The sequence below is a fragment of the Magallana gigas genome, chromosome 4 (assembly GCF_963853765.1).
Source record: "Magallana gigas chromosome 4, xbMagGiga1.1, whole genome shotgun sequence".
NCBI lineage: Eukaryota > Metazoa > Mollusca > Bivalvia > Ostreida > Ostreidae > Magallana > Magallana gigas.
Genome location: NC_088856.1, coordinates 45,953,490 through 45,972,424, shown reverse-complemented (window position 1 = coordinate 45,972,424; position 18,935 = coordinate 45,953,490). Strand labels below are relative to the sequence as shown.

At 31.1% G+C, this 18,935-nt stretch overlaps 1 long non-coding RNA gene across 1 annotated transcript; it reads right to left on the bottom strand.

Annotated features, from left to right (window-relative positions):
• Positions 1 to 724: 724 nt before the first annotated feature.
• Positions 725 to 6,910, bottom strand: LOC105348621 (uncharacterized). The gene is made up of 5 exons (XR_010712660.1): positions 6,769 to 6,910; positions 6,417 to 6,508; positions 1,583 to 1,688; positions 1,266 to 1,390; positions 725 to 896 (listed from the first exon to the last, which is right to left on the bottom strand). It is a non-coding gene; the product is annotated as an uncharacterized lncRNA (long non-coding RNA).
• Between the last annotated feature and the right edge of the window lie 12,025 nt (positions 6,911 to 18,935).

The window sequence follows — 18,935 nt, the reverse complement described above, 5'->3', positions numbered from 1 at the left end:
TATAACTGAAGTATTTTAATTACATACATTTCGATATTTAAGAATTCTAAAACTTTTCCCCTTTTACCAAAATGAATTTGTACATGAACAGCCTTTGAAAATGGTATTTAGAGTAAACATAATAAATCTTAACATAATCATAGAAGGTATTTTAACTTCGAGCTCAGTGCGAGGCACAGAAGTTAATGTTTGAAAATTTCAATTTGTGTTTTTTTATATGTGTCTGTTTGTAGTTTTTTTCCTTATTTTTTTTTTAAGTTCAAAAAAGGGGAGGGTCTTAGTGTTATCACAGACAAAGACACTAAAAAGGTCAATATTTAAGTCTCCAACTTAAATTAATTATTGTACATGATTTTAAAACACTTTTTCGCAATAACTTGTACACTTAGCTTAATAACAGGGTCTCTGGTTATAGAATGATCTGAAGTATTTATTAAGCATTAACAATTTGTTCAACCGCTCTGCATTTTTTGATTGCAAACACAAAAAGATTACTACGTAATATTTAAATATTTTATAAAAGATGTGCAAACTTACACTGACAAACTGATATGTTGCATACGTGTTAACTATCAGCATTGCTTTCCATTCAAAAAAATAATTCTAATTTTTATTTTGATTTTGAAAATTCTCATTTATTAAACAATTAATCAATCAAAATCGTTTTGTGATACTTTATTGTAAAAGTCACAAAGACATAATTCTGGAAGTTAGTCATAAATGTACTTCTACTTCCCTGGACTGTCTGCGCACTGATTAGAAAGCCAACGGCATCTTCTTCCATATTGGATGCAAGCATCATTTTGATGGAAGCAACTTTCGTTGTTGATGATCAAACATTCATTTCTCCCTGGAACTGTGCATGTAGGATCGTCCGTAAAACCACAGTATCTGATCTGTCAATAATAGTGCATATCTATTCATGCCGAAAACTGATTACTGCTTATTTAAAGATAACGTACAAGAAGTTAACATCAGAAATGTTTTCAATGAATGATAGCATCAGAGGGAAGAAGGTACAAAACAGTTTATTAGCATTTAACAACGCACATATTTATTTAAGTGTTTGTCTTCTTGTTGTATTTATACATGTACCATGATCAAAGCAATGTTTAAATTATGTATTTGGTAGTTTTATTAAAACTTTAACGATAATACCCTTGTACTATAGTTGATATTTGGTACTTGACCAAACTGAATTGTTAGTCTTACAATTCTAATTTCAAAACATTTTTCTTTCTTTTTTTAATATTTGGTAGACTTACATTACAGGAGCAATTGTTTCTGTAATAGCCGAAGTTCAAAGCAATTCTTTGGAATTGATTGAGAGAAGACGTTTCACGGTTAAAGCTACACAAACTTGTGCGCCATCTGTTATTCTGGATTGATCCTATTAAATGAACAAAAAAATTGAAAAGAAACCCTAATTGTAACGGAAGATCAAAATCGTTTTTTTATTGATATTGTTATAATGCTATACATTGTATTTGTAACTACGACTAAAGCTTTTAAAGTCCTATCAGCAAAAATTGAATTTAAAGAATAAGTAAAATTAGAAACATTATTAACACAATCTCATTACCGCTAATGATGTATTCACGGCCAATCACGAAGGACGCACCACAAGATGCAGATTGGGAGGCGGTATATATCCTTTGTACAGGATGTCTGAAAGGATATTGTCTTCTCTGCAAAACGACATGTATAAATATAAGCAATGCAAGTCGATGCGAACAGTAGCATCGAGTTAAGTTAGACTTTTCAAAGGGATCTAGACACAATTTGATGATCAAGTGACAAACAACCGCTTCAATGCGTTCATAAATGATATTTTCAGCAAAACAAAAAAGATTTGATCGAAACGTATACCAATAAAACTCATTTGTAAACATTAACAAGACTCGAGCTCTGTATACACGGCAATGAATTTTAATCTCTGTGTCTTGCTTCTATCTGAATATTTGAGATCCAAATTTTGACACAGCATTAAATATACCCATTATTACCATTTTCGCTATTGAAAGTGGGAAAAAAAATTTCTCAAATTGTATCTAAGTCCCTTTAAAATTTAACTCGAATGTTTGCTTAACTTAGCTTTGCCTTCATTTAGTGCAACATTTTAAAAGTAAAACATGATTTTACAAATTATTTCTGTGATATGCATTAAAAATATTCTAATAAAATCGGTTAAACAAAATAATTTCTGAACCATTTTCTTATTTGATTGATGTGACTGAGAAACATTTTGATATACTTAGATGCAGCTACATGTACATAGCATACAATCTTGAATTTGTACATATATTGTTTTTTTAAAAATGACTCAGAAATGATGAAACGTTTGGATAGTTCTCAAGTAAATGTATAGTTTTATTTCATCTGGAAAAACATTTTAAATGAGAACTAAAAATGGCAATACGGAAGTAGTCCCCATTAAAAGGAACATTCAAAACAATGTGTGCGATGTTTGCACTTGTAAACAAGTCTTGTAAACAAAATGATGACACATTGATATCATAACTTGTTTTGAACTCTTTCGAAAAAGTATAAACTTTATTTTTTTTAAATGTTGTGGAAATTTTTTTTCATGGTATTGCAACTCTACTCTCGTTGTGTTAACTTAGATTAGCAAAAATCAGCCATTTTTTATTTTAAAAAAAAATTAAAAACTTAAAATCTGATAATGTGCTTTATAAAGAAATGTGATGTACAATTAGGCAATAGAAAGAACCATATTCAATAAGGTCAAATTTATGCATCCCCCTTTAAACAAATTTAAAAAATATCATATCAAATAGATTGATTTATCAAACTTAAAACTAGTTATGTCAGATACAGAAATACAGAAAGAAGTTTTTAAACATCCATCATTACATCTGATTTTATGACATCACGTTAAGAGACCGTTACCTGCATTTTCTCAAAATCATGAAAATCAGTTATTCTCTATTCAACAGTAAAAAGAAAGGAGCGGAATGTTGCTCCAAATTTTTTTTTTACAAGAATCATTGTTCCTGTTATTTTGCACAATATAGCAAAAAAATGGTACTGGAGCTGGCATGCGCTCGATGGTTTTGATTTTCCTTAAAAAAAAATGATAGTAAATATCCCATTTGATAAAAACACGTACTTTTGTGAACCTAGCTCATTCCAGATATATATTATTCTAATATAACATCGAAGAAACTTTTTTTTTACAAACTTGAAACAAACATCTTTTAATCGATCTGAGAGAAATTTTCTAAGACTCAATTCATAACTTTGAATTTTGGCGCATGGAAACACTTAATCCTACAGGTAGTCTTCTCGTGTTGCTTAAAGTGTTTCAGTTATCAAAAGATGAAGTTATTTAAAGCATTCCAATATGTTTATAAAAATGTAGAAACAATGTCAGCACAATAACATGAGGAATGTTTCAACATTAAAACATATTTTGATAATGATACATGTATATAGGTAAAATTAGGGGTTTCTAGTCTTGATCGCAAAGTAAGTTGCCTCACATGACTTCTACATATTACGCCCTTGCAAGTCCTGTACAATATGTAACATTTTCATTTCCCTTGAGATCAAACATGCAGAGCTGCCAAATTACAGCTTTATTTCTTTTTTTATTCGCATATCCAGCTCGTCTCATGTATCTGGTACCCATTTTAACCTCTGAATGGAAAGAATGCCCCATTAGAGTTAAGTCACCGCAATAGCGACATACCACATTCGCATCCAGGGCTACGGTGTACTAATTGGTTTCCGCTATCAAACGGTTCAACATTTGTATACATTAAACGTTTTCGATAGCCCAGAGTGTAAGTTTGTGAAACCTGTGGACTTCGTCATATATTTTATAAATTCTTAATGATAAGCAGTACGGTAAAGAATAAAAACAACGTCTACATATCATAATGATGTGAAAGCTTTATGTCTTCAATTGAAACCGAATCAGACAAATATGTGTTAATTCAATGTTTGTAAGTAGCGAGCTTTCTATATAACGCTGGAAAGAATTTCCGTGTAAAAAATAATGCGTAAAAGTTTTGACAAATGTGCATGCATTAAAATATAAACGCATGACAAGGTTTATAGTTTATAGAATTTCGTCCGCTGAAGGGCAACAGGTTAATATATGTATCGCATTGGTTTCTCTGCATGTGCTGACGCCCGCCGATGAATAGTAAGAAGAGACTTGTATGTTTAGTGTATATATTTACATTCGGTGTATATTTCCCGTTATGTTTGAATTGGAAATCTGCGACGTTCAATTTTTCTATGCGTTCACTTTGCCAATTAATGGGCCATGAACACAAAAAATAAAATATTTTCATGTGTTTTGGGTATATTTATTTTTCTAGCAAGATTAAATGAAACGTTCCATATTTCTTAACCAATTTGATATGTATTTTTGAAGATAATTAAATTAAATCAACTCCTTGAAAAAAAAAGTTTTTTCTCCACAAAGTTTCTGGCACTATATTCTTAGTCGCAGAAGCAAACTAAATAACAAGTTAATATGGCTCTTCCATGTATGTTTCATATTCCCGACTCAGAGCGTATAAAATGGTTTTACAGCAACAATACAAATATATTTCGTACAAATATACATCAGTATGAATGTTTGTATGTCGTCGGTCCTGTAACACACGCACGGTATTTATTTGTCTGCATTGCATAGTGCGTTACAGGACCGACGATATCCAAAAATAGGCATTCAATGCTTAAATAGATAGCAGGTATTTTTTTCTTTCTCTGACATTCAGTTATTAGTATAATGTATTCTGATTAATATTCTTAGTTAAGTATCTTCTAAATGCTCAGACATGTTTTAATATTTACAAAAATTCAGAATGTTTTCCTTAATAAAGTTTTATAACAGGCGTTTACATCTAGATGTCTCAGATAATATGTACATGTAAAACTGAAGTTGCTTAGATCAAATAGGTGTATCATAATTAATCGTGCATTATAGTAGCATCTTTTCATAACACTATAGAATATTTATGACCATCAAATGATATTTCAAAGGCGTTCTTTAGCAAAAAAATAAGTTTCACATGCATTTTCCAATTATAGTTATTGTTAAACAGTTTCTCGTGCGCCAGCTGTCAGAGTTAAAGCAAAGTATGCATGCACTTTTTAGTACGCCTTGTTTGTAATATTTTCTGTTATGTCTGCCAATGAAGTATTCAATGAATACAAACGTTTTGTCACAAATTTTGATTGTTGAAGCGTTAAGGCCTTTAAATTAGAAATCCCATCGAACGATTACAATTACGTAATAAACGTTGTATTCATATACAGCAATCATCGCGAGAGATTTTTTTTCAGTAGAAATATTTTTCAAAAAAAAAAATGAATTGAGAGATGGCATATAAAAGTAATGTGTAGTCTTTACAAAGTTAAGCTACTCCAGTAGTTCTACACCTTAACATATTGCATAACCATTTAAGTTATTAGTACCTTTTACAAGCAACAAATAGTCTATACTTTATAGGAATTGGATTGCGGGAAATTATGATTAACTCTGACAGATGCATTGGATTAGATCAGATTTTTTTTTCTTTCAATTCTTTAAATTTTCTCATCGTCAATTGTCCGTACTTATGTAGCAATTCGTATACCTTCACCTGCATATTGAGTTTTCGTCCCTCAGTTGATTCGATAAGCAATTTCATATTCACGCAAGAGCAATTTTGAAATAAAGCAAGCTATTGACAAATAAATTGATAAAAAAGATTGTCAACAGTCTCGATTGAAGTCATCATTTCGTAAATTATATCGTCAATAAAACGACCTTGTCAACAAATACAACCTTCTGCTAGGTCAAATGCTGACCGAGGTTTTTATACTTATTGTTATGTCATTAGTAATCAGAAAATTGTCTACTGATTTTTTTCCGTTTTTGCAGATTACGACAGAGACCACTCGGGGGGTGTGGCCGGTAAGCAGAGGATATATCACTCCTCCATTGAACCTGATTCTATCTCTAACTTCTGTAAAGGTCCGTGTATTCTCCACTCCTATTTTAAAAATTTTCCTTTGGACTTTTGATAATGAACACTGTTTGTCATCATCACAATTCTTTTTTTTTCAAAACGTGTGTTTAATTCAATTTTTTCAGACAATATTTGTAACCAATATCAAATACTCTATTACTATAGACTTTTAAAACAATTATAATATTGCTGGAAGTTTCAGAAGTGTTAAGTTTATATTTTAATTTCAGAATATAAATAGTATGTTTAGGTTCTAGAAAAATATAATTTATTATGAAATGCTTAAAAAACCACATATCAGTTACAGCAATCAAATAAACAAGAGTTTGAAAAAATCTATTGTACGCAATATTAAACTATCGTTACATGGAATTTGCTCAAAAGGACACTTTAATGAAATGGGCAAATTATTTTTTTTAACAATACCTTGTAATTCTGACGTATCAGCACTGTGTAGAATACATTATCAAATTCTGTACTGCGAGTTACCGTCCGCCTCAAAATCCTTGCTCTGACAACTAAAATGTCATTGATATTCAAACGCTCAGGTTTAGCTTTGATATGAATAGAAACTTTACTAGCATTTTCAGTTTTGCAACATCTACCTTTTTATCAATAAAAACTACTATTTCAAATTGTTAATGGAAAGGTTTTAAGGAAATTTTCTAATGTTCTAAATGAAATGACCATCAAGATAAAAATATTATTTCTTTATCGATATTTTGGGAGTATTTCAGAAGTTTCTTTACACAACCTAAAGAAGACATTTTATTCTTACCGAAATCTGAGTTACAGAACTGTTCTTGGGGATGAGTCCGTGCACATGTACAAGCCTCGTTATAGGTAAATACGCAAACCAAAACGACGCAAATAATCGCGAGTCTTTTCATCTCGGTTGTTGTGTAGGAAATAAATGTATGTTTTAACTCATCATATTAATAAACATTTTAAAGACAGATTTCGGAAAACCTAATGACAAGCTAAAATGCATAAGCTAAAGGTCGAAAACATCAATTTAAACAAAATCGGTCGACTGTAACGAGAGTATTCTCTTACAGGTGATGACATGTTTATACAATGTATTTTTGCTATCCATTGCAAACGCGACGTTGAGTGAAGTTTTCAATACAGTTCCTAGTATACTGGACTTGCCTTCTTTTATTTCTAATATCGATTTTTCAATCGTAGATATTAGGTTTGTTTTTGTTCCTTTAAGAATTTAGTTGTAAATCATTTTTTAAACAATGTCTTTATATTAAAATGCCGGTATCTATTTGCATTCATTATAGCATGAAATGTGTTTATTGAATTGTTTACGGAACGATTGCAAATTAATCATAAAGACCTAGATCTGTTGTCTATACAAAACAGTTTTCATGGAAATAAATCATGTTCACCTTTAAACCCCCACTCATACATAAAGTCACATATCTTTTTTTTTAATAATGAACCAATTTTTTGGCAATAAAAAAAAAACACAGCAGTTTATGCGCAAGACAGTTTCATGTACTTTATTAATTCTAATTACTTGCAAAATAGTTTTTATTAGCCCAAAGTACATGTAAGTATGTTATGTTTTTCTTACATTATTGTATTTGTTTGGTTATTTTTACGTCTAAAGAAAACGCATGCAATTAGTATCAGTTTTGAGATATTCGGTCAATTTGAGTAGAAAAGTTTTATTTTTGCTTAATCTATTTTAAGTGTATTTCATAATCAAAATGTTATCATCTTCCAAGTCAAAATGCCCTGTTTGTAGTTATTTAAAAAGGTTTCTTTCTGTAAAGTATTTTAGATATTTGCTGGTAAAGATGATAAGAAATATATTTACCTCGTACAAAAATATGATGTTTGACTAAAATTAACCGATTAAAGTAAACAGGTTAACCAAAAAATATGTTTATGAATGGCAGATTTAATTCTGACACCTTGTGAAATGCAGTTATTATATACGAGGTTTGTTCGGAAATTACTGAGACAACACAAATAATTTCCTTTGTAAGTGGCCTTTTTTGAAAATGTGCAAAACATTGAAAAAAAATATAAGAAAACAATCAATAATTTGTTAACGACAATACACGAATAAATCGGTGGTCGGGTCACCCGGCGTAGGCTCCATGTTAGGGTTTAAAGAAATTAAATATCTAAATTTTAAGCGTTGGTAAACCTACAATTAATGTTAAAAAAATTGAAAGTACAGTCAAAACTGCCTTTAAGTTGGCAGCCACCCAAAATCAGCGGCCATTCTTGGCCAGCAGCCAGTTTTATATCCCCCAAAGATTTTTCTAATATATTTATCCTCGAACAAGCGGTCACTAGTGAAACGCAGCCAGCGGCTGGTAAAATCTTGACCAACCATGTTATTAACACTAAATTAAACGGTCACTTGATTGCGATTCTGTAATGATATTCAATTCTATATTGTAATAATTAACACTTAATCGATGATTGAGTAAAACCAGTCACAGTGAATAAATTTCTGGTTGGTGAACCTAAATAGTGTTACATGTAAGAGCTTGGATTTTTCTTTGTTGTAATGGTTAGCATTTAATCGATGATTTTATAGACCCGAGTAACAGTGAATTCATTTTGGTGTGTGAACTTCACTGAATCAAAATATATAATTACTCTAGCATGTCTTGCAGGAACTCCTCTAACTCAAGAATAATATGTTTTAAATTGTGCTAAAATTTGCAAAGATTCAGAAGTTTTGAAAAGTCAAAACGTAAAATGTTTAAAGATAAACGGACAGACAGGCGAAAGCCGGACAAAGATAAACAGAAACGTCACTTACATGTATACACTCAAAGTTCAGTGTACCAAAAATATGCAGATAGTTTTAAAATCTATTTATTGGCAAAATGACATTGTGTGGCAATACTAGTTGATTAACCTTAGTGCAATCAAACCTTTAAATCTATACTTTATGTAATAGTTAGATTATATTTAGTAAAATATATGCTAAAAAGAAGGGGCGGAGGAAGCAAAGCGATAGAGCCTCTTTTTAATCGCGTAAATTTTACATTATATGATATAATTTACTTAGGACATAACCCACTTTTTCATTGGTTGATCAAAAGTTCTGCGCCAATCAAATATATCTCTTTTGCTTACAGCACTCTTAGGTGTCAATCGAAATATGACGTCGAGGTGAATTTCTTCACGATTAAAAAGACTACATAATAGGATATTTAGCGACTGTTGATTGGATGAAAACATTTTCCTGCAGTTTTTAGCTCACCTGAGCTGAAAGCTCAAGTGAGCTATTCTGATCACATTTTGTCCGTCGTCCGTCTGTCCGTCCGTCTGTCCGTCTGTCCGTCTGTAAACTTTTTACATTTTGAACTTCTTCTCTAAAACCGCTTATCCAATTTCAACCAAATTTGGCACAAATCATCCTTATGGGAGGGCAAATATAAATTGCAGAAATAAAAGTTTGATCTGTATTCAAAGCGGAGAAAACCTTGAAACTGTAGGAAAAGGGGGGTGCATTTTTAAAAATCTTCTTCTCAAGAACTACCGAGGCAAATTCAACATAGTTTAGCATAAATTATCCTTATGGGAAGGAAAATATAAATTGCAAAAATTAAGTGGAAATTTTGTTTCAAATCTGAGTTATTACGAAAATAATAATAAAGGAAATGCGTGTTTCAATCAGTTTAATAGCTTCGGGTTCGGCATCCGGTAAAATGATTCCATACTTCTAAAACGAGGTTCTTTGTTTAAAGCAGCCATGACATTATACGAAAAAGGGTCGATCTGACTATGATGAATTTGCTTGTTGTGCAACAGTTCGCGTATGAAGGGAAATTTTGAAACATACAAAATATATTGGTGCCGATTTTGTGAAGTAAATTGAGGCTAAATATTTCAATGCGTTGACAGTTTTCACACATGACGTTGGTGTTAGCTTGTTCTGATTTTCGTTTCGTTCTCATTATGCTTTGTAACCTGGAAACTATCGTCTGTATTTCGTGATTTTTACGTATCAAATCAAACAGAGACTTCGGTAAATCAAACAGTTAACTGTTTACCTGCGCAAATTAAGCAAAATCGGATGTAGGGGACGGGTACTGAAATACAATTCATTCTATCGGTAATTCGGCATTATCTTTTGCGTAATGGTACATGTAGATTAATGCAATAGGTTTTGTTGAGAGTTTATTCAGTTTAAATAGAGTTTGATATCGCTGACGGAAATATGTAGGTATATACATGTACATATATATATATGATTCATTTCGAAAAAATAAATTGTGTTCTTTATTTGTTATACATGTAGTGCATGTTTCTTGTGTTTAATTGTTTACAATTTCTATTTACTAACCATATTTGAGTGTTAAGCTTCGAATTATAAGCAAGATACAGCGATTTGCTCACAATTCTATGTTTGTACACAGATCTTAAAAACTAAAGCTTAAAAAAGTAAAATATTTGTCAATATTTATTAAGAAAATTTTCAAAGTCTGTTCTTCCAGAAACCAACTTTAACAACTTATTGTATTGTAAACTTAACCTTTTTAGCTCACCTGAGGGTGGGGCCACAATGGGGGGTCGAAGTTTAACAAATGAATATATAGAGTAAATCTTTAAAAATCTTCTCCTCAGAAACTAATCAGCCAGGAAAGCTGAAACTTGTGTGAAAGCATCATCAGGTAATGTAGATACAAATTTGTGAAAATCATGATCCCCGGAGGTAGGGTTGGGCCACAATGAAGGATCGAAGTTTTACATAGGAATATATAGAATAAATCTTTAAAAATCTTCTTCTCAGAAACTAATCGGCCAGGAAAGCTGACACTTGTGTGGAAGGATCCTCAGGTAGTGTAGATTCAAAGTTGTGAAAATCATGACCCCCGGGGTACGGTGAGGCCACAATGGGGGATCGAAGTTTAACATAGGAATATATAGAGTAAATCTTTAAAAATCTTCTTCTCAGAAACTAATCAGCCAGGAAAGCTGAAACTTGTATGAAAGCATCCTCAGGTAGTGTAGATTCATAGTTGTGAAAATCATGGCTCCCGGGGGTAGGGTGGGGCCACAATGGGGGATCGAAGTTTAAAATAGGAATATATAGAGTAAATCTTTAAAAATCTTCTTCTTAGAAACTAATCAGCCAGGAAAGCTGACACTTTTGTGGATGCATCCTCAGGTAGTGTAAATTCATAGTTGTAAAAATCATGACCCCCGGGGGAAGGGTGGGGCCACAATGGGGGATCGAAGTTAAACATAGGAATATATAGAGTAAATCTTTAAAAATCTTCTTCTCAGAAACTAATCAGCCGGCAATGCTGAAACTTCTTTGGAAGCATCCTCAGGTAGTGTTGATTCAAAGTTGTGAAAATAATAACCCCTGGGGGTAGAATGGGGCCACAATGGGGGGTCGAAGTTTAACATATGATTAAATAGAGTAAATCTTTAAAAATCTTCTTCTCAGAAACTAATAAGCCAGGAAAGCTGAAACTTGTGTGGAAGCATCCTCAGGTAGTGTAGATTCAAATTTGTGAAAATCATAACCCTGGGGGTAGGTTTGGGCCACAATGGGAGGTCGATGTTTTAGATAGGAATAAACAGAGTAAATCTTTAAAAATCTTCTTCTCAGAAACTAATCAGCCAGGAAAGCTGAAACGTGTGTGAAAGCATCCTCAGGTAGTGTAGATTCATGGTTGTGAAAATCATGATCCCCAGGGGTAGGGTGGGGCCACAATGGGGGGGTCAAAATTTAACAAAGGAATATATAGGGTAAATCTTTAAAAATCTTCTCAGAAACTAATCAGCCAGATGTTTCTTTATAATTGTTAAGACTTTGGCCCCAGGACAATTCTTTGGCCTCCCGAGAAGGTTCATAGTTTGATGTACGTTTATATCTAATATATAAACTATTGTTAAGGATCATTTTGAGAACTGCAATACTCAACATATGATAAGACTATAAAATCATCTTGTTAGAAAAGGGACTAATGATTATAAACATAAGAATATCCAGGGGAAAATGGATTTTATTTATACAGGATCTACATGTATTATTGTACATTGTCCAGATAGTTTGTATTATGACTCCATTAAGCTGATTTTATCATACCTATTGTTCCTCAGGTGAGCGATGTGGCCCATGGGCCTCTTGTTGTTGAGTTGCATTCAATATTAAGCCTTGAATTATAATCTTCCTGATACTAATTGTTGAAAATCCCATTCTTTTTTCATTGTTTTATGTCCAAAATGCCACCATTGATCTTTGAAAATCAATGCGTAAACTGAAATCAAAGCTGCTTTATATTACAAAGAAAGGTGGAACATCAAAGGATTTTTTTTTTATTTTTAGATTAAAGTAAAGTATCCATAAAGAACAACAAATAGAATAATACATATGTTGAGATTGCGTAAGTTGTTTCACTAGAGCAATATCTAGAAGAAAATTAGAAAACGGCCCAAAATACTATTCATTTTCCATTTCTACCTAGTATTATCAAACTTTAGGAGACTTAGACGTTTCATGTTTCCTTGTATTATTAGATCTAAGCAAGGTCAAATATGGAGAAAATTTTGCCCTAAGTTTGTAAAAAAAAAATCAGACACATTTACTCAATTTTACTGAAACTGATAAAGATAAAAGTTGAAAGCTTTTGGAGAAAAGAATACTAAAGAACCTTAGAAAGTTGTACGGGATTTACCTTTAATGGTATCCATTACGAATGACCTAAACCAGCTTATACATGTAGAATGGAGCATACCTGAGAATTCTTTTTGTGGTTAAGTTCTTATTTAAACTAAATCAGAAGAAAAGGTGTCTGTTTTATTTCTTTAAATACGACTTTTCAGTCCACATAAGGTAGCCGGTTATATGAGAGTAAAGAGGTAAAGTGGCCCACTACATCAAAATAATTTCAAATGTCTGGCAAGAATTATTTAATTAAGAGAGAAAGATTATACAAGTAAAATAGGCCAAAAATGTGTGAAATTGAATTTTAAGAAAATATTGTTTAAAAAATTTAGTTTAGTAAATGTGAAAAAAGCCTACAAGACTAAGATTTAAACTCGTGATATACCGTTCATAAACCAACTGAGCCACTAATGATGAAAATAAATCAAAAGGATAGATAAAAATGTATATGTTATACCATAATCTATAATTTCATTTATAATTAATTTCAATTGGACTTCAAAAGGAGAAAAAATAAAAATAAATCTACTTAAATAACAATATTTCTGAATATACTAAATGTAATTATAGGCTGTATTTGATTTAAAGCAGTTTGTAAAAAGGGGTTTTTTTTGTTTGTTTTTTTTTTTTTTTGGGGGGGGGGTCTTTTTTAAGTTATATAAATGTCGGGTTAGAATCCGATGCATCTTTTTGATAAAATAAGAGAGAAAGATTATACAAGTAAAATAGGCCAAAAATGTGTGAAATTGAATTTTAAGAAAATATTGTTTAAAAAATTTAGTTTAGTAAATGTGAAAAAAGCCTACAAGACTAAGATTTAAACTCGTGATATACCGTTCATAAACCAACTGAGCCACTAATGATGAAAATAAATCAAAAGGATAGATAAAAATGTATATGTTATACCATAATCTATAATTTCATTTATAATTAATTTCAATTGGACTTCAAAAGGAGAAAAAATAAAAATAAATCTACTTAAATAACAATATTTCTGAATATACTAAATGTAATTATAGGCTGTATTTGATTTAAAGCAGTTTGTAAAAAGGGGTTTTTTTTGTTTGTTTTTTTTTTTTTTGGGGGGGGGGGTCTTTTTTAAGTTATATAAATGTCGGGTTAGAATCCGATGCATCTTTTTGATAAAATAAAAATATGATAATGATATAATTAAACGTATACATCTATAACATGATGTAAGAGAGATTGGGCTATATTGCACAATACAAAACAAAGTAACGTGTTTTTTTTAAAAATAATACACTAAACATCTCTTCTGCTCGAAATAGCGTATTATAATCTTTCTTGATAAGTACAAAATACAAAAATAATTTTGAGTTTAACCTCTGTCGACATCTTTCTTATTTTTATTCTTGCATTTCCTAAAATCTTATTTTGGTTGAAATAATGTAATTACCAGTGAATGTCAGCAATTAGCGGCTATATCGCTAACCAATCGGGCACCTAGGCAAGACATAAATTTTGCTTTCGATAACGAACGGAACCTAACGCGTTGGTCGCTCACTACACGGTCGTTTAAAATACATGTGGAAAATTAAGAGAAAGGAAAACTTTAAGACGATCCTTTATCTTAGACAGTCATGCAGTTCGTCTCAGTGATATTTTGCTGATCGGTTCCTATGATGATGCCTATGCTTACCGAACAAAATAATTTGCAAGTTGCTTTCATGCAGCATTTTGATATGGGATTTCGTGTTCCAGATAAAGACCCTTTATTTAATGGGACAATTTCATTTATGCAATGTATGGTTTTCTGTTTATCTATGCCATCGTGTCTGTCTGTGTTTGTGTCCAATAGAGAAACTTGTACAGGGTACCACTTTATACATCGCTATCTAACGGGACTACAGTTGTTGAATTCCAAAGAGGAAACATATTTCTTCAAAGGTAATACTTTAAAATAACAATAAGTCTTACCTGATTTAATGATAAAAAATATATAGGCTTTTGTTTGAACACTGTGGAGATGGGTACTATACGCGTATATATGAATACTGTGTGATCATTTTTAATCGTCGGGGTCAATGTTCGTGGGTAGCCAAAGTTTTACTGGTTTATTTTGTTGTGGTGTTATCGGGATAATCTAATTACATATAAAAATGGTTGTATATAAGTTTATAGAGATGTATATTCGTGGGCAAGGATCACCAACAAAAGCCACGAACATTGGTCCCCCACGAACAATTATTATAGTAATTCCATAGAAATTAATTATTGTTCTAATCAAAGCAATGATCATTATCGTTAAAATGTCGTGCTAGATAAGTACAGTGTTAACTTTCTTTGCAGAACATACATGTAACACACCTGGTTACACCTGGAATTCAACACACCAGTATTGTTACAAATATCATACTACAAGAAAATCATATCAAGAAGCACGAACAACGTGTAGTCAAGACGACCCTAGAAGTCACTTATTTCTTGTGGACTCAGAAAGTGCCATCGTGTTTTTACAATATATAATTGGTAAGTTGCTTAAATTAATTCTTATTGAAAAAAACTTTTCCACGAAACTTATTGTGTAATGAGACAAGATTTGCACGATTTTTAAAGGAGCATGGCTACGATTTTTGTTAAATTTCCTTTTTTTTGTTTATTGCAATGCTTTAGTTATTCAATTCTAATGATAAACTTAAATTTGTTTATCGGTCGAGTTATAAGCAAAATACTGCAGAGCTAACAGTTCTTTGCCATGTAAACATGACTCTTTGTATGTTTTGTTTACATCGGTTAAATTTACAGGTAAACTTTGTTTTTAATTCAGTTAGTTCGTTTTGAACATAAATACGTCCCTAACATTGACTTTAGGTCAAAATCATGATTTCTTTTTAACATTCAAAGCGTAAACAAAAATATGACATCAGTTTTGTTGTCATAACAAAGAACTGTGAGCTCTGTGTTGCATATTGCATATAACTCGACGACTAACACTCCATTTTTCGTTAAACATTGGAAATACATGTATTGTCTTGATAGATTAATAATATTTTTTTGAAAAAAAAATATTTAAAAAAAACAAAACCTTTTATGGATAACTACGGGAAGGTAAAGTTTTAAATCATTTAAAACATGTTTAATGCATGCATTTTATTTGGTTGGGTTTTTTTTTTTTTTTTTTTTTTGTTTTTGTCCTTTTTTTTTGTTTTTGTTTTTTGAAAATGAAATAAAACATTTTATAGGGAGACAGTTTATAATTTCTTTATATTGCCTTTTAATTAGTGTGACAAATGTCATTCAATGAATCAAAATGTTAGTTTTGATTTCTGTTCTTTTCGTATGATAAATCTTGAAATGACCTTTCTTTCTTTTCTTTTTTTTTATTTAATGTTATTTTTTGTCAAAGAAAAATGGCAAAATACATAGCAAATTAAATTGATGATAAAGTCCTGATATTTATCTTTAACATTTTTATCACCAGATCTTTATGGGAATAAACTGTACTTACAAGGAATGAGAAAAGACGCGTCCTCGCCTTTCCTTAACGACTTTGGTGGAGTAATGATATTTTTCCTGTGGAATGAAAATGAACCAGAATCTCATTCTGAAAGTATTTACTTACGTACAAGTATCTCAAATTCAACGCTAATGGAGGTTTCACGAGGAGAAATCTATAGAAGATTTATGTGTTACATTATGTAACAAACACGCAGTTTGCTTATTTAATTTTACAGATATTGACGGGGTTTAGGGGTAACAGCAATAACTGAAAAAGTGGTTATTTACGCTGCAGGTTAAGCACGCTTATTCTATAATCAACCTATGCGCCCAGGTATTACATGCGCGGATGCGTGAAATACCACTCCAAAAGTTTGAGATTTTTTACTATGTGGTTTTAGGCTTACCGCGTTACTAGTGTAAATTCCCCCCACGAGTAAATAACCACATTTACAGTATGTTAGGCCCCAAACAGGCGAACTGCTGCCTGACGCAGCCCTGAGGACAATTATATTCATCCCCAGGGAGGCAAAACATAAACAGTGTTGCCCGAAAAAATTCAACATTTTGTTTTGTTAAAAGAAAAATGAAATAACTAAGAAGAAAAGAATTGGGGTAATTGTCTAAGCATGGCATAGAATTAACAAGATCAATTTTGCGTTTAGTTCAATTCCTTAATATCTTTTGCAACAAACGGTTTCTGGTATTTTTCTCCAGCTGGTTTATTTCTCAATTATTCATAAAATTACATGTTATCTTTCTATCTGTTCTACTAGCAAATTCCTTTATATGTACAAAGGACTTTAATTTACGACATTTGTTTATTATTTAGTGAGAAAATACTTTTGATTTTAACAATAGTACATGTATATGTGTATTTTTAATATGAAAAAAGTTATGCTTTTATACTCTAAATCTATTATAAAATTTCAAATTAATCAATGTTTCAGGTTACATGTAATGTAAGATTTTGTTTGATTTCCTAATTCGAATTCATTTGTTTTCTATTTGTATATGAAGAAAAAAATACTGTTGATTATGGATATTGTTTCTCTCCTACTAATATCACAAACTGCCCTATGAATTATTTTATGTTCCCTGAATTTTTTCTTTTCAAAATTAGGAGGATTTGACATGTATCTGATTTAAGCTTTGATTTATCTTCTTACAAGTATAGTCATCACAACATTTAGTTATCATTTTTTTTATTTCAAATGGAGTTACGATGTTGAACCAAACGGATAACTATAAGTTGCGTGCTATTTTTCAGATTTTTTTCCATATCATATTTAGTTACATTTTCTGTAGTGAATATTTTGTATTCATGTATTAATACAAAATAAATCTATCATATATTTTGAATGAATCTGAGCGTGTTTCTTCAAAAAGAACATATGAAACACTAAATAAATTTTTACAGCTTTTTTTTTGTCAATATGGCTATGGATGGGAACTTTTCTTGACCTCAAACGCGTTATTCATAATACTAAGTTCTTAAAACTACCAAGATTACCGAAATATATTTCGTTAATGAGGTATATGTTTTCTTAGATTCTTTTTTAGAATATTTCGTTATCGATCGAATCGGACGGTATCGTAAGACTCTTAATTAGCTGATCTATATTTAAAAGAACACAATTTACTTGTTTTTTATTTGCATTGATTGACTCTCACTATTTATAAATCGAAAACTTTTATTAGATTTAAATTGGTATTGAAGAAAACTTCAAAGAAAACAGTATATATTATTTTCTTTTATAAGTGACACCCACTTTGAACGCTGCAAACAATTAAATGTTTTTACACTGGAATAAATTCTTGTGATAATGCAGTCACTAAGTCTCTGATTATTGATTCCGTTGATGTGATGTTTAATATTTACTTCTTTTTCAAAAATCAATAATGATCCCTTATTTATGACAATCATATATCTTAGATCATTAGCTAACATTAAAAAAACTGGGAGAAAAATAAACAGTAATATTCTCAGAGATCGATTACGTGCATATTTCACTGATCAATACGAAGTTGACCTTGGCAGGGTGATGCCATCATTTGATAAAGAAATATTTCGAGATTAAATATATCTTTATCACATATATAAAACGTGAGCAAAAAACTCTGCTAAATACATTTATCTAGTCTTTCACTGTGTAAGGTGTAATTTCTATCGATGACGTCAAAATTAATTTTGATATTGGTAAGATAAAAGACCGGCGACAACTCATTTTGGTGTAATTTTAACAATATCAAGATGAGGCACATTTTAGACATATATACAAAAGTATCGAAAATCTGTGCGGAATCCGCGTATATATCTCACCAACTCTCACAGTGAGGAAATATATGGTCAGACTGGTTTGTGGCAGGGACCATGAAATGATGGGAGCAATCTTTGCAAAGTTATATTTTGAAACAGCATGCACGGTTGCTGTAAATTACTTAATTGTATTTGGTACATGTTTGTACATTGCTACATGTACAGGACGTCTCAATGCCTTCATTTCAAATATATGCATGTGCAGGCTTAATGTATATCCACATATCATGATTCTTCTGAAAACTATATATTTGGTATTTTTAAAAAATAATGTATTCACTTTTGACCTAAAATTGATATTCAGCTGGCTGATATTCTTGGATTTTAAAAAAGCTAGCCTTGTTTACACGTAACTATACGTCATCATTGAAAATAAAATATTTTGAATATCCATTATACCCTCAATCAATTAAATTCGGAATTGCTTTACATACTGGATTATCAACTTCATTTTTGACATTGTCATATTCAAATTTAAAAGAAAGCAAACAGGAAAAAAGGTATA